Source organism: Dermacentor albipictus, chromosome 1, assembly GCF_038994185.2.
Source record: "Dermacentor albipictus isolate Rhodes 1998 colony chromosome 1, USDA_Dalb.pri_finalv2, whole genome shotgun sequence".
Lineage (NCBI taxonomy): Eukaryota > Metazoa > Arthropoda > Arachnida > Ixodida > Ixodidae > Dermacentor > Dermacentor albipictus.
In genome coordinates this window covers 9,391,229-9,417,161 of record NC_091821.1, presented here as the reverse complement: position 1 = coordinate 9,417,161, position 25,933 = coordinate 9,391,229, and the positions used below count along the sequence as shown (strand labels likewise).

General features: G+C 46.4%; 1 protein-coding gene across 4 annotated transcripts in view; it reads left to right on the top strand.

Annotated features, from left to right (window-relative positions):
• The first annotated feature begins 3,199 nt into the window (after window positions 1–3,199).
• The window catches only part of Cad99C (cadherin 99C), a 213,135-nt gene continuing 190,401 nt past the window's right edge, over window positions 3,200–25,933 (top strand). The window contains exon 1 of one of the 4 annotated variants that reach the window (XM_070538922.1): window positions 3,200–3,564. The gene's annotated coding sequence lies outside the window, so the exon portion shown is untranslated. The remainder of the gene's footprint in view (window positions 3,565–25,933) is intronic. The other 3 variants (XM_070538905.1, XM_070538899.1, XM_070538913.1) reach the window with 3 other exon arrangements.

Sequence of the window (25,933 nt, the reverse complement as noted above, 5' to 3'; positions counted from 1 at the left end):
CACAGCGTGGGCTTTTCTCAGCACCCAACAACAACATCCCGACGGTTGCCGCCGGGACGCGTAGGGGAATAGACCCCCGCTCCATACATGTGCGCCGTAGAGGCGCAGTATGCATGCGAATAACGCAATCGGAGGACGTCTTGTTATAGACACGGGGTTTGGATGCCACTGACGGTCATGATTCTTCCACGTGGACAAACATTGAGTGGGAGTGTGGTGCGCGGTGTTCTGACTAGAGATGTAAGTGGTTGCAAAAAAAAAAAAAACATTGAAATTTTCGGAAAATATCAGGGCCCGTATTCACAAAACGTTCTTACGCTAAAAGCGTCCGTGCCAGCCAATAGTGATGTAGGACTTATTATTAGCGAATGCGATCAGCCAATGAAAAGAGCACTTACGAACGAAAAGCTTTGTGAATTCGGCCGCAAGTTTTTTTTTTCGTTCTCTTCTTTTTCAAACAGGATAAAATTGAAGAAAAGAAGGAAACAGGCATTCCCCGCAGAATTCTTCTGTTGCGATGCGACTCCCTTTCGAAGTATCTGAAGGTTTGGTCAAACGAAGGAGTTTGAGAGTCTGTGAAGCACCTGGATCCATCCACATGGTGGCAACGACTTTGCTTTAACCAACCCTCGAGCCTCCTCGCCTTTCGCGTACTGCAGCAGATTTCCCTTTCTGCGGCATGTGAAATAAACTGGTCTGAGTTTGTAAGTGTGCGCACCAAGCTACGCAACAGGCTCGCAGGGGATGGCGTGCAAGAACTTGTGTACGTGCACTCGAACCTCAATGTCTGGAAGGCTTCGTCCGCTGCACAGTGAAGCGTTGACGCCGCAAGCGGAAATGACTCGGACACAGATTGATAGAAATGTCGGTCTTGATGCGTTAATGTGAAATCAATGCCTTGACGTGAAATCGTGCCTAGATTTTGATGCCTAGGCTCTGCTGGTGCTTTTCTTATGCAATAATCTAACAATTACATTATTTTCAGTTTTAGAATGTATTGGGTTTTTCATAGCTCTGTGCGCAATCGCCTTTTTTTTCAATTTTTCGTATTTTTCTGAAAAAAAGTCATCAAAGAAACCATTTTTTTTTCACGCCGCTCAAAATTTCATGAAATTTTACATCGCCAGTTGTGGCACCGGCTCCCGAGTCTTTTGCTTGCTGGAGACGCCGTAGAGGTTCGCGATGGCCTAACAAAAAATTCTGCGTGCCTGGCGCTTTTGCTGAAGCCGTTTATTGACTACGTGGAAATAGGAAAGGGAAACGGAGTTGTAGGAAGAAGGAAAGTGGTCTTGTTTTCCAATATGTTTACTTTTAAATCACAGCCCGTCTCTTTGGGCTGTGGCTTAACAAACGTTTAACTCTCATTGTCAATTGCATCCGTGGGATGGGCCCTACCGGCCCCACCTCCGTTTTTCTCGGTCTGTTTGAACTGTAATAATCCAGACGATAGGCTGTCCTTCAGAGTGGGCCGAAATCTGGATCACTGATAGATCAGTGAGGTATGTACGTTAAATGAGTCTGGGCTCTAACACTCATTGAGACAGTCGAAAAGTGAGACATCGTTTCCCAAATGTTGCATTTGTTTTATCTGCGATGCATATAGAAACGTTTACCTACGAATATTTCTTGTCGACCCGATATCGACCGCTTCCTGTCTGCGTTTGATCATCGCTGCCGATCATTACACGAGTCTTCACTTTCTAATGGATAAGCAACAAGAGCAGCCGATGAAAAGAACTTTGCTGTTCGTGTCTATATAACATTTCAACACTAGCCTTCGATATACGTTAAAGAATGCATTCAAGATTAGACGGACGTACATGGCTTGTATATACTTGCGCTCTAAAAAAGAAAAGAAAGCTTGTTAGTTTGATTTGAGAGCAAAAATCATCGAAAGAATTATGTCGCAAGATAGAAAACGAAAATTATTTGGTAAAGAAGAGACAAGGGGTAGCAGATGCCGTATTAGCGTGCCTATATCTCCTCATGTCAATAAAGACATAGTGATGGTCAAGAAAAGACTAGTTATTGCCGTTTGCTCCCCCTCCCCCATTCTCAGACTGATAGTTAAATTCGACCCTTACTCTACGTTTTCCTGTCATTGCTATCTTCTATACTACTTTCTTCTGTCATTGCTGCTGTGACGTTCGTCCATTGTTACTTTTGCAGACGATTCGACAAGTTGCCTCTGAAATCCCCTTGGCGATTCCCAAGACAATAGGCCGTTTCTCTAACGTGGTTGTTCCTTTCAATACGATTAGGTGAACTTGATTTCCTAGCAGTTTAAACTCGTGCGAGCTGTACCTGGTATCGCGAAACATGATATCGGCGTCATGAAGGGGAAAGCTGATAGCGCTTGTGGTCTTCATGCATTTCTCCCGGCGCATCATAAGCACTGCTACAAACTCCTCATTGGTGTCACGGGAAGAATTTATAGGCAAATCAGTATAGGTGACGACCGACCCTACAGGCATTATGGCCTTGAAGACTCGGGGATAGACAAGTAACGCTGACCTCGCGCTCTCCATCTGCCCAAGCAGTTTACGACGTATCCTGAACCACACAGCAAGCCGTCGAGCAACCCCGTACATATCGAACCGTTTTCGGTATATACCTCAGTGATCCGGGCACGGTCTCTCGAGGAAGGAAGCGGCGCGTGCGTAGGAGGGAGAGGGTAGTGTTTACACCTGCCCCGCTAAACATCTTCACGCTGCACGATTTAGCGACGGTGGTACCGCGTGTTTCGTGGTGAGGAAGCCACCTTCGTGTGTGTGTATATACGCGGCCGCTGTATACGCCCGTGCCAACGCTTCCGCTTCGCGTCGTGCCGGTACAACAGCCTGAGCCGTTTCTCGGGCCTCTGCCGTGCCGCCACCCTCGGGGTGTCCGAGCGGTGGGCTTCTCGGCCAACCCTTCGCCCCTCGGACACGAGGGGCCAGCCGTCCCGGCCGGCCGTGTGCGGCGGTGGGTGCGTGGGGCTTCATCGCGGAGGCAGCTCCGCGGTGCCCGCCAGCCGCTGCACCAGCGGTCGCGCAACAAACCGGTTCTCGCGGCGCTCTTTTTCCCCCCCGATTGACTAGCAAAAACCACGGTTGGACCGAGGGCAGCAGCGGTGGCGAGAGGGGTGAACAAAGTAAAGGATGCCCGGAGTGGCGAGGGGGGGCGAGAAAAAAAAAAAAGGGTCGGAAGAGTCGGGCAGAGCGCGAGCCGTTCTTCGTCGGGTCGGCTTTGGTCGAGCCGCCGCGCTCCTGGTAGGTCCTCGTGCGTTCCCTCCGTTGTCCCCATCGAGATCGTCCCAGCTCTCGCCCGTTGGCGCTGCGTCGTCGTCAGCGCGCGCTCTCCGAACGGCGCCGGTACGTTTGGTGCGGGAAGTGCGCCTCGTGCCGGAAGGAACCGGGCGTGCACGGCCCCCCTCCGTGCGACGTGTGGTGTTGCCGTGACGCGCTCGCTCGCAGTGACCGTCCGCTCCCCAGCCTAGGGACTGACTGGGGCTGCGGCAAACTAAAAGGATACGCGCTGCTGCTCCGGAGACCTCGCGACCTCTGCAACACGTTGCCCCCTGCGGTGAGTACATTCATTTCGCCGAGTGCCCAATTTGCGCTCGCCCCGCGCGGTGCTGTCCTCTGTTTCTCTTTTTCTTTCTTTTTTGTCGGGGCGCTCAGTAATAAGAAAGTGGTTGCTGGGATAGGCTGCGACTGAAAGTTGTACTTCCCGAAACGTACAGTTTATATCCTAGGTGGTGTAGCGTGAATGCCTTCTCTCTTGTACCGTGCGTTCAGACTTTGATGTTTCCAAGTCTAAACGCACGACTGGGATTTCATACGAGAAGGAAAAAAATAAAAGAACGCAACTGACTGAGTAATTTTCTTTATTTGCTGTTGTTGTTTGCTTCGCGGTTTGCATGCACTGTCGAGCAGAATCACTAGAAACGCAATGCCAGCCCCCCCCCGCCCCTCTTTTTTTAAAATTCATTGTTCATGGTGACGGGTGACGACGAGTGGCTGTTGTACGGGTGCTATGTAGTTTAGGAACGCGACCGAAGTCGTTCACTTGCCTTGCTTTGCGCCGGTGTGGATCGCTGGCCGAGGTTACGCTTCGCGCCCATGTGCGGCCTGCGGCCGGTTTGTCATAAGCGAAAAGGGATCATTGCCGCTTCAAAAGTATTTTTCTTTCCCACGTCCCGAAGTTTTATAGCAGGAATGATTCACTCCGACTCCGCGACAAAATGTAGAAAGTAATAATAACGGCAACAACAATAAGAAGAAGAAAGCGAGCGCTACGAAACTGTAAATACCGAGTCCTCCCTTGCGTGGATACTTGTGCTGGATACCCAACGCGTACCGTCTGCTCAGTACAGGGAAGTTGAGAGCAAAGGTTGACTAGTTTAGTTCGCGGCTGCAAGGATGGCGTCGTGGCATAGTTTTCTGCAGTCTACGCACGTATCTCTTTGCCTTTCCCAGTATAGAGGTCTCGTTTTAAAGCTCCACGCGCGCGCTTCGGAAAGTCGATTTTCCGGTTAATAGGGAAGCTGGGCCTGTGAGTGCTTTCGTCAAACAAGATCCAGAACTACTCTTCTACTGCTTGAACGCGTTAAATTAGTCCTCATTTGTATTTCGATTCGTACGAGGTGTGTGCTGGCATACATTTGTACACGTTTACCAGAAACTACAGATGTCTCTTAGCGGATGATGTTAACCGTTGAGTGGGGAAGTGAGTGGCAAGAAACTGTGCACTTATCGGTTGAAACGTTATCAGTTCAATAATAATTTTAGTGTTGCTTAGATTTTATAATAGAAATTGGAATGAGGTCTTAAAGAAACAATCTTATCGGTCTTTTTCTTGGAAATTCATAAAAATTAAAAAAAAAACCCAAGCAGAATAAACGTGCAGCAATATGCAGCTTCGTTCCTGCGATCACAATTATGGAAAAGGTAGCAAGCTGCTAGAGGGTATATGATAACAATCAATGCATAGTTTGTCTACGCGTACATCATACGCATACATCAAAGAGTTCTTGACGGCTTGTACGGCAAAAATTTCAATTGGATAATCCAAATCGGAGGCGCTCAAACTACGTAATAGGGGTACCCCGCAGGGTTCAGTCCTATCTCCCTTTCTATTCAACGCGGCAATGATCGGTCTTCCTGCGAGACTCGAAAAGATAGGAGGACTCGGACATAGCCTATACGCGGACAGCACCCTCTGGGTGGCGGCTAGAAGCGATGGGCATGGGGAGAGATCCTTAAAACAGCAGTAAACACGGTCGAAGACTACATCAGAGACAAGGGACTGAGATGTTCCTCGCAAAAATAAGAACTTCTACGCTATAGAGCCACATGCAGAGGTCGAAATAGCATTCAGGAAAGGTCTGGCATTGTGGTCACAGTAGAAGGCGCCGGGATACCGATAATGGAGAGCCTGAGAATACTGCGACTCCGCATATCCGAAAACGGCCCTAATGGAGAAACCATTAGACTACTGGACAATAGTGTTCAACAATCAAACTAATGAAGCGGATATCCAATAGGTACTATGGCATGAAAGAGCACAATCTCATCCGATTAATAGAAACATTCGTAATCAGTCGTATTGTATATGTGGTCCCTTACCTCAAGCTCTACGCTGCGGAGAAAGCCAAGATAGACAGCATTATTAGAAGGGCATATAAGCAAGCCTTGGGACTTCCGGCAAATACGTCAAACGAGAAATTCCTGGGGCTCGGCGTGCACAACACACTAGACGAACTTATTGAGGCCCAGAGAGTAGCGCAGTATATGATAGATTTGCACAGAGCTTGACGGGGAGGCACATCTTAGACGACATTGTAATCACCTACGAAGCACAGCACGGACTGCGTAGAGACATACCAAGAAAAATAAGGGAACATCTCTAAATACCCCCAATCCCCAGAAACATGCACCTGGAGTTTCACCAAGGTAGAAGAATCGCAAGAGCGAGAGCTCTCCACTAAAGATTCCGTAGTGCCAGGGACGTGGTCTGTGTGGACGCAGCGGAGTACGCAAATAGACAGAGTATGCTGATAGTTGGCGCGAGTCTAGAAGGTGGCTCCAGAGTTAGTGGCACTGTAAAAACAGGAAAGGCGGAGGAGGCTGCCTTAGCACTTGCAATAGCCTCCGCGGAGGCTAACATCGTAGTCAGCGACTCCAAGACAGCCGTCAAGAACTCTGCCAAAGGAAGAATCCCGCCGCAAGCGCTGAGAATTTTAATCAACTTTCGTAAAGAGTTTGACGTAATAGTTCTGCGGAAACCCGCAAGGTGGAGAGAAGCAATTAATTAACGGAAAATTAGACATCCACCCAATCGTGGCAATTGCTACAAAGGAAAACCATGCGGGTTCCTCGAAAGAAAAGCCTCGCAGTCCAAGGAAAATTCGTCCTGGTCCGGGACTCGAACCCGGGGCCACCGCCTTTCCGGGGCAGCCGCTCTACCATCTGAGCTAACCAGGTGGCTAGCCGATGGCAGGGCGAAGTCGAATTTGTCAACAAATTGTAGCAAAGGCAAGAATTTGACGTAATAGTTCTGCGGAAACCCGCAAGGTGGAGAGAAGTAATTAACTAACGGAGAATGAGAGATCCACTCAATCGTAGCAATTGCTACAAAGGAAACCTTTCCTTTGTAGCAATTGCTACGATTGGGAGGATGTCTCATTCTCCTTTAATTAACAACTTTCGTGAAGATCGAGACGTTCACATTATGTGGGCACCCGCACACTCCTCCCTTCCCGGGAACGAAATAGCGCACAACCTGGCTCGAGAACCGACGGGCCGAGCAAGTGAGATGCAAATACTGGGAACGGAGAGAGACCGGATGAGAAGCTTTAACGAGATCACCAAACGCTATAAATTGGGATGGGCTCGTTTCCCTCCGGCACACTCCTCGCTAAGTAGACGGCATGGCGCCTCTTACAACCAGATACATATCCGAACCCGATGGTCTACCACCGCTACTACCAGGACCTTTACACAGATATGTGTAGAATCTGTCAAGAAAGGGCGCTTCCCTACAACATATGGTTTGGGCTTGTCCTCGGACTCCCACGCAGCATAACATAAACAAGACCAGAGAGCAGTGGGAGACCGCGTTGCTCAGCTGTGCACCGGAAGACCAACTCAAGGCAATCCAGCAAGCCGAAGATGCCGCCAGGGCCCAAGGGCTCGAGGCCGTCACATAGGTAGAGAGGCCTAGGTCTTCAATCTGCTGCCTTAAACTAAATTTGATTCCTCCTCTTAAAGTTTGTCCGCGATTGTTGTCATGTGCAGTTCATTTCAATATCAACGGGGAGAACTAAAAATATCATACGCACTAGTAGAAAGTTGGGCGAGTTGGTTGTCTTAATTTAGCTTTTATTTTATTTTTTTTTAAGCGCGGGAAAGTCAGGCGGACAGAGATGTGACGCACCAGATCCGCTGTGTTCTATCCATGCCGCTTTTTTTTCATGGCCTGTTTGTAAAGTAGTTTGTAAGTGGATGAAGGATCCATTGTCTGTTTACCATAAAACACGCGTCTTTGAGCTCACGGCTTCAATAGATTTCACCACTTAATCACGTGGAGACGTTGGAGAAAAAAAAAACAGGAAAAGCTCGTAGCAACTGGTGGCAGTCATAACACGTTCAACTCAGACAATAAATGAACTTAATATTTTCATTATCACGTGGCTCGAGACCCCGTGGTTGTTTCCCGGGTAGCCAACGCAGTACCCACATAGCGAAAGACCATGCAAGCCGAGTTGACTTCTCTTGACCGTCAGCTCTTTTTTAATACAGGGAACACATTCAAAAAATATATATATTTTTAAATTGCCTGTGGCAGGTAGCACAATTCTAGTTCATTTGCGGGTCTACTCGAAGAGGCGAAATTTGCTTGCAAAAAAAAAAAAACAAGAAATCCATAATCAACGAATTAACAAAAATTCACGAATTAAGTTTTTAACTCATTACCTTATGGCACATATTGCAATGTACAAATTTTGGGGGTGAGCTTGCAAAGCATATCCACTTGAAAGAACTGTGTGAATGACACCATTTACGAGATATGCGCTGTCAAACTTGCGGTAAAAATGTACTGTCGTTCCACATTATTTCTAAACAAAACGTCACTTTATGCACTGAAGCACAAAAGTAACTGGGACGCCAATGTATTTCTCGGGAAAGTTCGGGAATTAATATCTCGAAACTGGTGTCATCTTGAGAAGTTCCAGGTGGATCCACCTTGCGAACTCTCCGGCTAGAATTTGTAAATTGCAATATGTGCCATAAGGTAATTTGTTAGAAAAACTTAATTACTGACTTTTTGTAAGTTAGTCGATTATACACTTAAATTTCTTGTACCAGTAATGTCCGCCCCTTCGAGTAGACCTGCTCATGGGCTAAAATTGTGCTATCTGCCACAGGCAATTAAAACAAAAAAAATTTGAAGTATTCGCTGAAACTGCCGGTATAAAACCAAGAAGGCTGTTACGATTGCACAAACCCCAAATGCACACCGCATAACCTTCTCCCAAGACGACCGAACTTCTCATGTAAAACATGCCTGTGTACGAGCTTCGTGAATGACTTCACGTCAATGTGGCAAGGTCTCATGCCAAGCGGCACAGTTTGCAAGATGTCCGCGTAAGTCCATTTGTGCGCCTTCCCCTCAAAGCAAACTGACGTCGCTTGAGGCTGATGTAACATAATGCGCGTTGTGGAGTTTACTCAGCATAGAAGAACGTGACGCGCAGTCACGTAGGTGTTTTGGAGGAGACAAAAAAACACGCGAGAAAACGCTTACCAGGAAGGAAGCTCTGCCGAGCTCCGCTTCTAATGGGAGGCGACGGCACTGAATGTGGCATAACCACGTCGTAAAAGGCGTGGTCGTGCCCACCGCGGTAAATTCGCGGCCGAGTCGTTCCGTTGCTGAACGCTCTATGTCACGGGTCCGATTGCATATATACCGCGTCGGCCGCAGTTGCATGGGATGGGTGCAAAAACTTCCACGTCTTTAGAATCGCTTCGCGCTAAAAAGCTTCGGGTTGTCAAAAAGTAATCTGTCACTCTGCACTGCGAGGCTTCCTATATTTTAGTGTGTAGCTTAGTTGTAAAGATCTTGAAAAACAGCGACATAAAGGAAGGGCTTAGCTGTAAAAAAGAGGCTGCGAACGTGTGGCACCAGTTTCAGGCGTCACTTCGTGCAATAGAAACAAATAAACAGGGAAAGTGCGCATTTATGTGTGTGATTTCGTGGTGACAAAATCACGTACGCTCTGTAAGAGTGCTCATTCTATATGTGTTCATGAATAGTTAGAGTTCATTTCAAGATCCCCCATGTACTGAACAGTAAAGCATAGTCAAGGAAATTCACTATATTGCATATAACTTCATATGCGGCATGCCTGTGTGCTGGATGGACATTATATATGGTATATGCTGTGGATATACCTAGCAATTACAAAGCTTAGTATATAACTACATAACGATCATAGTGTGCATGTAACATTTAGTGTACAATATGTCGTCCGGAAATGGCGTTGGGTGGACATTCACTTTGCGATTTTTTGGCGTTTTTCATGTAAGCTGTTTTATCTCTGTCCACAACTACTTTGCTGATTATAAAATGGAAGAGATCGCGATTGCAGGCACCCGTCGCTACCTAATGTGGGAATCACGTGAAGGCGTATATTGCCTATTTGACCAGTGGATGAGCATGACGTAGTTCAGTGCCACGGAATCATGCCACACGCGGAAAAAAAAAAAAAAACTCTGCAGACGAGCTGCTAGCGGGGTGATTCGTCACAGCTCAGCATCGTCACGGCCGTCTGATGACGGAATCGGCGATCCGCTCTGTCGGACACGTTGTCTTATTGAAAACAAAAATCCATTGCAAATTTTAAGTGCGCTAGTTTTCGTCGTTCCTTACCCTATAGGAAATGTTCGCGATTTGAAAGAAAAAAGAGGGGCGAGGGGGTGTGAACGATGTCACATTCACCTTAATGGTGTGTTTGGAAGCTGAAATGTGCTGGCTCCACTACAAGAACAAAACAAAAAAAAAACCATAGGCTTCCTCTCGGTAAAGAGCATACACATTCATCACTTACTACCTAAACATCTCTATCATTCTTTGTAGAGCGTTCTCTCCATTTCAACTCTTCCATCTCGAGGGCTGCACCTTTCGTCGCCATAGACGAAGCTCATTCGAGCCACGATCTGCTCACGTAACTGCCGCGGGAACCGTCCCCCGTTGCACGGCATGTTTCCTCAGTCACGCTCCCGCGCTCCTCGTGCGCGAAGCAAGACGGCCTCGCTGTGGCATGCGTCCAACCGAGTCAGCTGCAGTATTACGCGACGGTGGCGCACAGTCGCTTATCACACACCCTTGGTATGCACACGCAGAGGCCTCGCGAGAGGAGACGGGCGGTCGAGAAGAGCGGGCGCGAACCCAAGTCTTTTTAAAACTGGGCGTGCGCCCACACGGAGGGGGGTGGCGCGCCGGACGTGTGGGAATCATTCCACGGGGGTGTTCGCAGTGAATACGAAACGCCGTTTTCTTACAGCGATTTCGGCTGTGCCGCCGAGTGTGTTGCCGTTAATATTTATTAAATACCCTGTCGGCGGTGGTTCAGCGACTGCGGCGTTCTGCAACCGACGATCACGGGGTTTCGGGTTGTGGACGCATATGCTATGATGTGTCTATTGCTAACAACGCAGGACGTTGAGGGTCAACTTGCAAAGAAAGAAAGAAAAAGAGTAAGAAAGCGGTCGTCAGTTCTGCGCTGCAGTGTGGCGAAATCGCCAGCAAAGACCACAATTCCGCACATAGGTGAGACGGGTCTCCTCCACATACGCGACACCAGTGCTTCAGCAGTCTAGTAACGAACCATGGAGCCGTGTCTCAAACCTTGCTTTAAGAACGTGTATGCCGACAGCTTCTCGCTGAAAAATCGAACAATAAGCAGAGTTTTTAAATTCTTTTTAAAGAATGTGCCGGCATTGTTACACCGCAGGATTTGGCGCTATATACCGTGACGCGAAGGCTTAGTATCAGCGGCAATGCGTTCAGGTGGAAGCGTGACCGCGGGGTGACCGTGGCACGTCATGCATGCATGATTCCGGCATCGCTCGCATCGTTTGCACTTTCGCCGAAGTCAACGAACAGCCGAAAACAGCCCGTGTTCGCCGCCAGGACGTTGTTCATATCGTCGCGAGCCTCTATAAATAGTTCCTGCGACGGGCGCTGGAACCGAGAAATTTCGGGTGGCATGTAGAGTTTCCTGCAGAAGTTACTAGAGCGAACTCCGACGAATGGTGTCTACGAGAGATGCAATCATATATACGACGTACCAGCCAGCGTGTGAACGACGGGCGTATGTAGTGCACGGATTTTTTCACACTTGGTCGTTTTGTCTTCAAACGGCTTAGTGATTTCGAAGATTGATAATAGTCAACAAAATATTTGCGCTGTAAATGCAACTATTCGCAACGATTGTGCAAGTGCGCAAAAAGCTTCCTGCCTTCAGGCATTTAGAAAATACGATTGATGGCCGCGGTGGCTGCATTGCCGATGGGGACAGAATGAAAAATTAATGCTCACTTACTTAGAGTTAGGTGGACGTTAAAGCCCCAGAGTATTAATTTTAAGAACTATGATTGGTTGCAAATTCAGGCCAATAAATGTAGATACAGATTATTATTATTATTATTATTATTATTATTATTATTATTATTATTATTATTATTATTATTATTATTATAGTATGCGGTACTACGTGTAAGAACCATGATCTGATTATGAGGCACGCTGCAGTGGCGGATTTCGGATTAATTTCGACCACCTCGGGCTATATAACGCGCACTCAATGCACGGTACACGCGCTCGGCCGTTATTGCGTTTCGCCCCCATCTAAATGCGTTCGTCACGCCGGGGATTCGATCCGGAAGCCACAAGAGCGTCCGAAGCCACAAGCGCCGCGACTAGACAAACCCCTGCTCTACCCCTCCACCAACTCCCACGGTAGCCGAACTATCGCAGCGCCAGAGTTCCCTCTAGTAATTGCAGCACCAACTCGCCCAAATGTCGATTCGTCTACAGTATTTTATCCCTCTAGTAATTACAGTAGGAAGGCACGGCTGTTCCCCCTGCCAGCCCGAGCGCCCGTCTGCGCCCACCTTCGGCCAGCGCCGGTGACGGGCGGGCGAGCGCTGGCCCCCTTCCACCGCTGCCGCCGACCTTGTGTCCGATTCCGCGGAGCAACCGGGCCGTCCCCCCCTGCGCCGACTGCGACCATCCTGCGCGGCTGCCGAGAGCGGGCGAAGAGCCACGATGCCTGTTAGTTGCGCGTTTTCCGGCGTGTCCTTTTTTTTGTTTCTTTCTTCCCCATTTTCCGTTCCGCTTCCTGCGCGAGACTTTCGAAGAAATTTGTGTGCGCACGGTGCCAGAAAACACCGTTCCGCCAATCTTGACATCGACGACGGGAATGAAATCGTCAGATCCGTGCTCACCAGTTGCGCATAGTTCCTCAGGTGGATGCGTGGAATGTCTGGGGTAGAAAAAAAAAAAAGGCTTGTTAAACAGCGCGAAACCGGACAAACGACAAAGAAACAAACAAACAAAAAACGAAATAGAGACGAAGACAGCGCTTGTCTTCGTTTCTCTATCGTATTTTTTTTTTTGCTTCGTTTGTCTTGGTTTCGCGCTGTTTAACCCAATGGAACTTCAGCTAACCCGCCTCGTACCTTACTGTAGGAAAAAAAAAAACACCAGAATGTAGTGAGCAAGGAAAAAGAAATTACAGCATTCCGCGTTTCTTTCTCTCTTTCTTTGTTTTTCTTCTTTAGTTCTTTTCTTTTTCTTTCTTTTTTTTGAGCAAGGTGTTCACCAAGCGAGCTTGGCCACTATTTACACAACAGTCTTATTGTACTCATGAGGTTTTTTTTTTGTTGTTACAGTTTTTTACTATATTGCTGTTTACTTGTACTTGTAACAGTTTGTATGCTGCCTGTCACTCTCTGCCAGTCAAGCCCAATGTGGCTTTCGCACGCCTGATGAATGTACTGTTTTCTCGAAATAATAATAATAATAATAATAATAATAATAATAATAATAATAATAATAATAATAATAATAATTGTTGTTGTTGTTGTTGTTGTTGTTGTTGTTGTTGTACACAATAAGCCTAGAGGCGTGGCAGGTGCCACCTAAACGCGCCGACCTTTCCCATCCCATCGTTTCACACACAAAAAAATCGTTCCGCTTCTATTTTTTTTTGTATATCGTAATCGGAAAGGAAACTTGTTTGTCATGTGGCCTATCGTCATTGCATTATTTCCCTTGTAACTAGAACGTCATTCGCAGTGACCGCGACGTCACTGATAATGAGAATAACGCTGGTGACGGCGCTGTTTTGATTGCTTTGCTCAATTCGGTGGTGTGCGTAAGGCGAGGCGCATTGATGTGCGAATCCGTTCCTGAATCCGTTGGGGCGCCTATGCCTTTGCCTGCGCTGAGGAAGGCGCATATAGGTGGAAACGTTTTATGCAACTTTCATCGCTTCTCCGTTGTTCCTTAAGCGATGCTTAGCATCACTGGTGAACGCAGCTAGGAACCTACCAGAGCACGAATATGTACCTTTTTGGATATTTTAATGTTTCTAACGTGCCATGAAAGGAAAGATCAGTATCTAACCACAGCACTGCACCAAAGAATAGGTTGCTTCTAGACTTTCTTTGGCTGACACTGTACGTCTGTAGCGGAAAACGAAACAGTAAGAGTTTCGAGCTAGTCACTGTAGAATGCATCAGCTGAAGGCATTAGTCCTACATTCTTCCATAACAACATTACTTTTTTGTCGACTTTCTGTGATTGGTCGAGCTGCAGCAGGTGAATCGAATAGATAACCTTTTTTAACGGCATTTTAGATCTTTCCATATCTAGCACGAAACTGGTGCGCGTCATTAAGAGCGACATCAAGCTAGTCCACGCGCACAATTATCATCCCACTCGCGCTCTCTCTCCCTCTACTCATGCACCAGTTAAAGGAAGCTGGGAAACAGCCGTACGCCAAAGTGATTCTTATACTCAAATATCTAGTTTTGTCGCTGGATGGTTCATTCTAGCTTTTAGAGTTATCCTTTCACGTACTGAAAGGCAGGCGCAAAGGCCAATTGATGGTGTTTGTGTTGTCCTTTTCGTCCTGCTTGTGTCCGTGTATGCACGCGTGCCTTTCAGCACCACGAATCCTTATATACTAGATTGCTCGACATACAGCTGTTATATTTTTCTAGTTTTGATTGATCATATCTACTAATAGCCGATTTATACCTTATAATAAAGTCAGCGAAGTGGCTGATACTTGTCCCAAAAGTGAATGCGTTGGTATATGCTTAAAAAAAAGGGTGGGGGGGGGGGGCTGGTGGCGTCAATGTACCGATTTTTTTTGGGGGGGGGGGGCTCGCTCGAACTCGGGTTGGTTCAAACGTCATAAATGTGCACCCGAAAAGGAAAAAAAAGAAAGGTTTTAAAAATGTTTAAAAGGTGTCCTTATAATGTGCAGAATAATAAAGTGAGACAGGATAGATCTATTTGTACAAAGCCTTATGCGATTGTGATCACTCCGCTTACAATGCTTCGTCTGAGTGTAATCTGGTGAGAAAAGCGACAGCCTTCTGGATAAACGTGAAGGTTAGATCCAAATCTAACAACAGTGAAAACGTGCTTTGCGTTCATGACTTTAGTGACAGCTTATAATCTTGGGCGTTTCTAACGCCGCTGTTGTGGAGCAAATTCAGTGAAGTTTTTCGCATGCCTGATTGTAATTTTCAGTCAAAAGACTTATGGTCGTCGTTTTGATGTGACGAGCACGACGCTTGAAGGCATCGTCAATGGCAGCTTACCAAAATCAAGGCTGTCGCGTACCTGGGATCCAAACAGCATTATTATGGCTTTTCTAAAGGCGCCTATCTCCGTACCCGTACCTGCATTATCTCCTGTATTTAACGGTTGCCTTTGAACTTTCCTAGGTCTTACAAAGCAGTTAAGGCCGGGCCCGTCCAAAGCCCTGGCCTACAAATGGGCGAAAAAAGTGCATCTTTATGCCTCTTGATCGTCCTGGATTTAAAGTATACATAGATCAATGTTATGTATACTTTAATCCTATGCATTGGGAAGACAATGTTTCCTTCAAATAAGTTTCAAATCTAATTTCACCTGCCGTTTCTGCATAATTACTCACTTTGTTGAGAGATAATTGCGTTGCAGGAGCCTTGCAAAAGCTTCAGAGTTATTTTCATCCCCAGCCTAACTTAGCTTACACGAACCCCACAATCCGGGGTGTGCCTGACGTACTTTTGGCAAAACTGTAGCCGTGTTTCAATAGGATTCGTAGGTGCCGATGCAATTTCTAAACTATGCAGCCTGATCGATGTACCGCCCAATTTTCTTCATTTGTGGAATGGCACATGTTAATCCGACAAAGATCGTTCAAAGCCGAGTCCAGACAAATCTCTTCATTATGAAACCCCGCTATTTCAGTCAGAGAAGTGCCTAAGGAAACGTTCCCTACTATCGCAATATAATGTGTCTTTCGACAGTCGACGAGAAAAAACGAAAAAAAAAACGCTGACTTAGGGCCACATTTTCTAAGCCTTATTTTTCTTTGATTCTACCCACTTCCTATCACCTGTGGCGCCAAATGACTGATCACACAGATAAGGGCAGAGCGGTGTCGTGCAAGCCAATGATGAACGCTGTCTGCGGCAATCTTTGTTTCCAGTCTCCTTCACGCGGTTATCGACTGTCAGGAACATATTTAGGAGGCATACATTTAGAATTACGCAAAAGTTCTCAACGACATCCAGGTATGCATTCTTATCAGAAAACTTCGCCCAAAATTGATTGGAAAGCACTGACAAAGCATATAACGAACAGTCTGAGCTTGCCGATGTCTTCCATATACCATTTACATCCGTGTGTTGCGCTTAGTTTCGCAAAGACTATGTTAAATTGTAGGAGACACGATGGGAATTACCTGCTTGTGCTTGATGCTGTTTTCCGGAACGTTTATTTAGAAATGCTGTTTTCAACTATCGCTAAGCTTGCTTCTAGCTTTTCTGTACTATTGCCAGTATTTATATATTGCTAGCTTTTGTCCTCACTATATCATGCGTAATCGAGAACGCATGTATGTTATGGAGGTGTAATGAGATTAGAAAATTTGCAGGGATAAGATGCAGTCAGCTGTCACAAGAGAGGGGTTGCGTCATGCAGCGGATATAAATATGATGTTGATGATGATGTTAGAATATGTATAGTCGACATGATTTTACGTGTTATCTTTTGTATGCATGAGTCCCATAATTGGTTCATGCACATTGGGAAGTCCACCAGCACTATGGTCATTATCATTAGTATAATAATAATAATAATAATAATAATAATAATAATAATAATAATAATAATAATAATAATAATAATAATAATAATAATAATAATAATAATAATAATAATAATAATAATAATAATAATACATTAATTATTAATGGGGTTTATTAAAGTGCACAGGAAGAACAATGTACGCTCACACAAACATACACACGTAAACACGCGCGCACACTTAAAAACAGAACAGAGCATAAAATGTGTACATGAAGAGAATACAAAGCAAAAGGGGAGAAACAGAAGAAAGGATTACAGAATGACGGAACACAGAACAGATATTAGAGTTTTTTTTCAGTTATTGAAATTCCTCTGCAATTCCTTTCAGGAAAATATTCAAATTAGACATGAAGATATCCAGGTGCTCTGAACGGACGTTATATGTCGCCTGCACTCTAGATAGAGAGTCACAAAAATCCGAAGGCTGAAAGGCACGCCGTTTCCTTGTGCCTTTCTGCGGAATGTAAAAGCGCACATAAGAAAGCAAGTGTGAGCAGCATATTTTTCCGTGTATTAATTTGTGAAGAAAAAGAACATATGATTTGTTGCGTCTACAGGTGAGGGAGCTAACGCGAGTGTCTGTGTTAGCTCTATGGAGATGGAAGGCTTTTGGCGGAAACGATGTTCAAATATAGATGTGAACTTTTTTTGCACATTTTCGAGAAGTTCACAATCTGACCTACAAGTTCCACCGCAAACCACGGAGGCGTACTCAAGAACTGGAAGGCATACGCTCTTATATAAAGTTACAAATGGCCCATGTTGTTTGAAGTCTCTCAACACCCGGCATACTGTGCCGAGCGTTCGAAGTGCACGCTGCCTCGTCTGTTGAGCGTGGGGCGAGAAATTCGGAGAGCTATCGAAGTACACTCCGAAGGTCCTTTGTTCCCTGAGCTCTTGGTAGGAGAATGTCTTTAACGCTATATGAAAATGAAACCCGTCTATTAATTATAGAGTTTCATAATTAGCAGCTAGACGTATAGTTACTGCGCGCTAACCGCTTGAGTAAGCTTGAATGAACTAGTTCCTTCTTTCCTGATATTATCCGTCGATTGAACCGAACGCTGTTAAAAACGCTAGGGTATCACTGGAGAATATCTGCGAGTATTACTGCAACTTGCCTACACTGTTATTGCGCCAGGCTTTAGGCACGCTATGCTAATTGTAATCTCGCATCCAAGAAGCTTGCTAAAACTTACGATCACACGGCTTCGCGTTCCTCCTAGGTCACCTGAACATACGACCTTATCGTCATAGTATAGAGTTTCATTGGAACGCATTAAATAATCAATAAGCGTCATGTTCAGCGTGGCTGACTCTGACGAGTTCACGCATGGGAGGTGATTAAGCGTCTGTCCGTCTGATGTTCACTCTTCCCGAGATCACCCATACTGAGCATGATCGCTAGGACTAAAGCTTTCTTTTTTTTTTTCGTAATATTACAACGAATTGAATTTCAGCATATTGGTTCAACGGGAAAATGAGCTACGTTTAAGGACGACTGCGCGTGCGTAACCAGGATATGCCACGCTTTTAAACCTGACTAGCATTGTAGACAGTTTACTATTGCTGTGCTCGTACACGTACACTTGCGTAGAGGTCACAGTATAGAACTGAGTGTGAAACATAACATGGCGCGCGCGAAAAAATGGCGTGGCTGACACCCGCACGATATGCATGCATATTCGATATATATATATATATATATATATATATATATATATATATATATATATATATATATATATCACACACGCGCACGCGCGCATACAGACACACATAGGTGGCATCTTGTAACTCTGCAAACAACAAAGGACAAAGAAGGAAACACACAGGACAGGCGCGGCCTGTCCGGCGCGGCCTCCGCGCCTGTCCTGTATGTTTCCTTCTTTGTCCTTTGTTGTTTGCGGAGTTACATGATGCATTCCAATATCGACCACCAACTAGCCCGCCTATCCCTGTTAAACACATGGGTGAGACTGCTCAAAATCATATTGGAACCATTTTTGGAGCAAGTAAACGCGTTTTGGAGCAGTTTGGTGCCGACAGAATTGCATTTTGGAGCAGACTAAATTTCATTTTGAAGCAATTTGGAGCAGGCCAATCTCAATTTTCGTGGAATAACGATATATGGAACATGGCAGCTCAGATACAAACCATGACGAAACACCGAATAAACCAACACGAAGCGCGTACTATAGCGTACTAGAATATGCCTAGAATATAGCGTACTAGAATGTGGAAGAGTGGATCGAGCGGTGGCACGGCGCATGCTTTCCTGTGAAGCCGAAAAAATTGGTGGCACTCCGACCGAACTATATATTCCCTCGGCCTTCTCTAAATCTTGTGCTGCGTCCGTAGAAATAATCAAGTGAGACGGAAATTGGTTAAGATGATCTTGAAGGAGGACTTCAAGTATGCGCGCTGGAAAAAGCTATGGTGTTTTGAAAGAAATGTCATCAAAGATCAGTTTTCCCTTGAACGAATTATATATTCATTTACTTATAATATCTACATTGCAATCACTAAAAAAAAACCAATTCGCCCTGGGCTTTCCTTGTTGTCTCATTGTCTGTTGGTTTTTGTGTGGTTATATATATATATATATATATATATATATCTCCATGCGTCAGCAAACAACGTTACCTTGGTTCTGTTCAGCTACGTAGCATTTGCATATATTTAAACTCTGGCTAAAGTTAGCTGGGACGCTAACCACCGGGCTTACAAAAGAACCCAAAGGAAGCAAATAAAAGTGCGTGAATGGCACACAACCGAGTTTGCATCCCCCAATGCTTGGGTGCGGCTTGCGTTACCTAATCAAAAACCCTCTGTTGACTCAAAATACATATATATGCGTCAATGGGTCATGCAGGCACGACTTGAGCACGCTTTTGCGCCTATGAAAAGTTACATCTTAAAATGTCAGTCTAGCTAAGTAGAACGTGTTCGCACACGCTTCTTCTTATTATTCCTTTTTGTTTGAGCCGAATAAATAATATTACTGCGCTTTCGTGCTACTTGAAGACATCTACACAAACACTCCGAGAAGCTGTGCGAGCGGTCATGCGATTACATGTGCAAATACGGGAAGTTCACCGGGGTATAGCAGGAAGTGGGGTCAAGAAAGCGTGACATCCAAGGATACCGCGGCTACAAATCTACAGTGACAGCATGGTTGGTCGCGGACGGAAACAATTGGTTGGAGGTGCGCAGTTCGACACAATCGCACTTCCACACAAGTCAGCAGTATACAGGCGGTCGCTGAAGTGTGCCGTATACATAAATGCCACGTATATCTTTAGCGCGAGGTCGGTGAGCGCACGGCCGGAACCGCGCTCCGACGGTCGCGCGCGGTAGGCGCAATGATCCGTTCGCACCCAAGTTCGGCACGCATGGTATACGCGCCCTTGCTGTTGAGGAGAGCGGCGCCCACTTCACAGCGCCGGCTTATACGCCGTGGGAGTACGGCCTTCGTCATTGTTTTCAGACAAACGAGACCGAGAGGTTAGACCGGCGCGCGATCGCGCTCGCAGCACTCACGCTCGCCGCCTGTTATGATCAGAACCTGTTGGGGCGATTGCGAAACTGATCTTGTCACGAGAGACCGCGTTGTATCTGTTGCTGCGCCCCTTTTACGTTCGCTGTGTGTGCGGTTAGAGAGACAGCCCCTCCCGGTAGCATTTATAGCCTTCAAGCGAGAGACGCGTTCTTTCTTTTGGCCAAGCGCAAGGCCGAGCTACAGCCCACTTGTATATCTGGATCCGCCCCGTTCAAAAGAACAAAAAAAGTAGAGCAGTCAGTGGGTGCGGAGCGAGCATTCATTTAAAAATATCGGGGGGCGGGGTGGGGGGGAACAATTGCGGCAATCGCTTGGTGGAGCGCTGTGTTTATGAGGTGTCGTTAGTGGCTCATCAGGCATAGTTATCTATAAAATGTTAGTTTAACACTCATCTGACATGAGTTCCGTGCTCGCATGGCATACACGAAAATGTTTCCATATAATTTCTCCGTTCCACTTCATTCTCCAGATACCAAACCAGGGCTCGCATTTACAGAAAGCACTTACGCTATAATTGTTCCGAAGAGAAAATTTCAGCCAATTCCGACGTTCGACATATTGTCATAGCGAAGGCGGCTGGCCCATAGCCAAGATACTTTAACGAACGAAAAGCTTTGTGAATTCAGTCCCCAGATGTTTCGCACATAGTTTCTCTCATATTTAACCTTCATACGCTCCGTTTCAGTCTTGGCTGTTTTGAATGCAATGCAGACGCACTCGGAAAAGTTTCTACGCTGTAAAATTTGTCGTCCCTGGCATCCAATGCCAACAGGGCTATCATACGGCTCTAGCGCAAACACGCAGAACGACCGAAACTCTGCCGCCACCACCACCCTTACGCTGAAACTCTGTGTATGTACATACAAGGCCATTCATGGTTTGCTGATGTTCGTAGTAGCGTAACGCTTTAACATGCGCATATTCGTGAAAAGAATAACGCAATGTTTAAAAATGCACTATAGGATAAGAATATAAGTGCACTTTATCGTGCTTAAGTGGCGAGTGTCTGGCCGTGAAAGACATGCGAACACTATACACCCCTCCTGCGTCGACAAGCTTGGTACACTGTATATCTTTTTAGCAGAGGCTTGCGAATATTCGACATTTCGTATACGAATTGAATAGTCCTTGCCGTTATATTCGTACTCTGTTCGGGAATTCGCTACCCGAAATTTTCGAATGTTTCAGTTCGAGTATAAGGCATAACAACGGTTATTGGAGTTCGAAGGAGAGGGATCGATGCGAGTAAGTAGCGTTCCGAACGATTCGGCTGCAGTCCTTTCCCAGAGGCACCGAGGGCCACATTCGCGAGGGTGTTGGTTCGTAAGTGCTGTTTCCCATTGGCCGGCCGCCTTTGCCAGTTGTTAGTTGACCGTACGTCCAGTTTCGATATTCGATTCCATTCGGAAGTTATCTATCCAAACACTCCGATTTCTTGTACGTTTTGGTTAAGTGCGAGGGAATGGTTAAACGCAGAGCCCTTTAAGAATCCGTGCTCTAAAGCTTTCTGGGATAAAAAATGCGCTAAATAGAACAGGAAGTACTTATAAACGAGGAATCTCAATTCACTTTAGTAACATTGTTAACTACATCGTTGAACAGCGCCAATTAAGGAGGTAATCACCGTTGCCAGGAGGTGAGTGCTGCGCGGTCTGCACGCGTTGCACATCGAGGACGTGAAGTATCCGTTTACGGATAGGCCAGTGTGGTGGCATCAGATGCGGAACTTCTTTCGTTTACTCCCTGGTGTCACGGACAAGGGGTGGCAGCGCATAGGCTCTCCAATGCCAAAAACAACCAGTAATTGATGACATAAGTTTCCGCAGGTGCATTCAGATCTCCGCAGAAAATGTTTGCCCATTAAGCGTTCAGTAATTGTTCGAGAGACGTTGTCTCTCTAATCTGGTTTCGTTCCGCATCAACGACCCCATTCTACTGCGTCGCTTCATCGTTTCCGTGGGAAAGGCAACAGATTTGCAGAATGAGGCGTGTTAGTAACCCATTTCTGCTTTCTTTCTTTCTTTTCTTCATTCCTTTTTTTCTTTTTTTGTGAATAGCGCATTTATCCTTTGTGCTAATGTTTTCTTTTATTTTTTACTTCATTCATCTCATTACATACTATAGGCGTTCCCCGTTTCATTGTCGCCAAAAGCAGGCTGCACTATGGGATGGAATGCCATTCTATTTGCAGCGTACGTGTCGAAGCCCTGTGCTGGCACTATAATTAATCTTAAGAAGACCTGAACGTATACGTATAAGCCCGTACAATACGACCTCAATGTTACCAAGCGGAGCGTTAATTCACGTATTCGTTAAATTGGGCCGCTAGTGGCGCTTTATATTTGTCCTTTGTGATTTGTAAACGTATAAAGCGCCTAACGGACGTGGACAGACGAAAAACGTGGGTCCAACTCGGAAAGCTTTTCTTTCGTAAGTGTTGCTTGCTATCGACCGGCCACTTTTGCTATTAATGTGTCCGACATGACCAATTGTCCGACGTAGTGATTGACTTGCCATCCGTGTATAGTTATTAAGCGACAAATTACGATTGAGCTGGCATTTGCTCTCACGAACAGTTCTAGCGTAAGAAGTAAGCGCTGGTGTAAGAGCCCATTTTGTCCAGTTTCAGTTTGCCTTTCATTGTCTGCATCACGCTACCTCCACTTCGCTTATATGCTATTATATATAGCGCTGAATTGTGCGCTTCGTAATCGCTGTATCGCCACTAGAACGGTGTTCTCGTAGTAAAAAAATGTCACCCCTTATCGCTATACCGCGCTGTTTTCGCTGAAATCTTGATATGCGCTTTCTTTTTATTTTTTTTTCTCGTCTTTTTCATTCGTTTGTTTTTTTTTGTTCCCTCACCAATCGCTGACGTACGTATATACGGTACTGGGCACAAGGTTTGGAGGTCGCTTCGCTTCGCACCAACTGCGCGATCAGATCGCACGCCCATCTTATTTGCCCCGCATTAGGAACGCCTGCTGGCCTTACGACGACTACCGACGAAACTCGACCGCCGACTCCTTGGCCACCGCTAAACAGCAGTGCCGCCAAAAAAGAAAGAAAGAAAGAAAGAAAGAAAGAAAGAAAGAAGGAAAGAGAAAGCAAAAAATAAAGGAAAGGAGCAAGTAGTATACAACCTGATGGGCGCGAGGGAATGTTGTCTTGGAACGTGACGCGCATCCCGAACGTGCAGCGGCCGCGCCGTCGCGCCTATCGGAGTGCGATCTTGCACGCATGCTGCCTCGCACTCTACGGCGTCCGAACGTGAGCGGTGTGCGGCTGGTCGCTCACAGCGCGCAGGTCTCAACGTATTTTTTTTTTTTACACGCATACGTTGTTTTTATTTTGCGATTTGAAATTTGAGTCGGCGGTATGTGTAGGGACGACTTATCGCGCAGCGCCGTGGTACTATATATATATAGCAGCACCCTGCATCGCTTTGCTCGTATAGACTACATACCTAATTTCGTGTCGAGGGCTTTCCGTTTATGACGCGCCAAACGTTACAAGAATAGGATGGTCTATCTAACGTTCAATGGAAGTAGAAGGGTTTCTTTACGGCGTGTGCCGTAGAAGGAGAAGCAGACAAAAAAAGAAAAGGAACTAGGAGCGAGAAAAACATTCGGATGACGCGGGCGATACACTTCACACTACAAAAGTGTCAACTATCAGCTGTACCGTTTATTCCCCCAGGCAGCCCGCAAAAGAGCCGCTTGCGGTACCTTAGTTATAGGGCCTAGAATATAGTATATTCTATATAGGCACTATGGGCTCCCTGCAATGGTCAGGCGGCGCGGCGATCGGCTCAGCCGTCAGCGCCATCGTGTCAGTTGCGCGAAACACTGAGGCGGCCGCTGCTGCGGAGGCATGCTTTTGCGGCGCTCGTTTGAAGCATTTCGAACGTTTTAAATTCCGGTTTTAAGGCAATCGAAAATGTCGAGGCCCATTTTTTACCACCGACGCTTGAGAAAGGACGTCAAATTTACGACTGCAACCACGTATACCGTGTCAAAGAAGTAAACAGCACGGACATTACAGTGAGGTGCTTAAATCAAATTGTGTTTTAGGTGCCAAATCCACGATCTGATTAGGAGGCACGCCGTGGCGGGAGACTCCGGAATAATTTGGACCACCTGGGGTTCTTTAACGTGGACCTAAATCTAATTACACGGGTGTTTTGGTATTTCTACCCCATCGAAATTCGGCCGCCATGGCCAGGATTTACTCCCGCGACCTCGCGCTCAGCAGCCCACCACCGTAGCCTCTACGCAACCGCCGCAGTTCGCGAAGTATTTATCAGAACAAAGTAAGTATGCTTACGACGTCGATCTGAAAGTGCGTTAACAAATCATTATTTTATGCCACTTAAGTGAGCAGATACGGCCGTGGACGTCGTTGAACTGTAATTTGTCGCTTCCTTACTTGGAGCGTGCCTTGCACCTCACATTGTAGAGGTTCTGGCGAATTGGTCGGTAAGTGCTTTTTTCTCCGTTGACAAAGTGCCTCGAGCATATTCTGGTGTTGTCATTCGGGCTCGAATGTGAGAGACAGGCATTACCGCTGAAGCATCATAGATATCAATCAGCTGAGATTAAACAGCGTAAAGACTTAACAAATATGCGCTTGTGTGTGCGAGGGAAATGCTGTTTTTCGAATATTCGACGTGTTCTGCAGTGTACTCCAACCTTAGTTCAGTTGTTCTAAGCGCGAGTAAACATCGGCACGAATGAGCTCGGTTCCAGCATTTGCGTCTTGATCTTGGCGCAGGAAGAAGCACAGCGCATGCAAAGCTCCAGCACGGAGCGCTTACGAAGCTAGATTTGACACCTACCAACCACTGCGCGTTTGTTTTGGAGCAAAGCGAGCTAAACAACTATCAAAACTGATTTACAACAGCCGGAATCAATTCACGCGTTTTCATGCAGCTGACGCTTTATTGCGTGTTTTTATAGATGCTGCTGCTGGCTCTTTTTCATTTCTTTTTCTTGTTGTTGCACTTACGTCTTCGTTCGTTTAACAGAAATTCGCAAGACCGACACGAACTGCGACGATCCACTTCAGCCGCCGGGTTGCTTCCCCTGGTTTTGAAGGGAAGCGGTACAATTTGATGCCGACATCCCCTTCGCGGTTGTGACAGTCCTTAACGCAGAAGTATCTGCGCTTGTTCTTTTTGTTCACGCTTCTCCCGAAGGAGCTGCGAAGAGGCCGCGGAGAATCCATTGGAAAATTGGAAAAGCAGGCTTGCAGGCGGGCCTGAGCGCACCACGGGCAATGGTGAAATGACGGTGAGGGCCTACCCGCGGGTGCTCACCGCCGCTGCCAGGTGGCGCGACATGTACAGGCAAACTGCATTGCAGGGTGCCATGGGGCTCCCTGCAATGGTCAGGCGGCGCGGCGATCGGCTCAGCCGTCAGCGCCATCGTGTCAGTTGCGCGAAACACTGAGGCGGCCGCTGCTGCGGAGGCATGCTTTTGCGGCGCTCGTTTGAAGCATTTCGAACGTTTTAAATTCCGGTTTTAAGGCAATCGAAAATGTCGAGGCCCATTTTTTACCACCGACGCTTGAGAAAGGACGTCAAATTTACGACTGCAACCACGTATACCGTGTCAAAGAAGTAAACAGCACGGACATTACAGTGAGGTGCTTAAATCAAATTGTGTTTTAGGTGCCAAATCCACGATCTGATTAGGAGGCACGCCGTGGCGGGAGACTCCGGAATAATTTGGACCACCTGGGGTTCTTTAACGTGGACCTAAATCTAATTACACGGGTGTTTTGGTATTTCTACCCCATCGAAATTCGGCCGCCATGGCCGGGATTTACTCCCGCGACCTCGCGCTCAGCAGCCCACCACCGTAGCCTCTACGCAACCGCCGCAGTTCGCGAAGTATTTATCAGAACAAAGTAAGTATGCTTACGACGTCGATCTGAAAGTGCGTT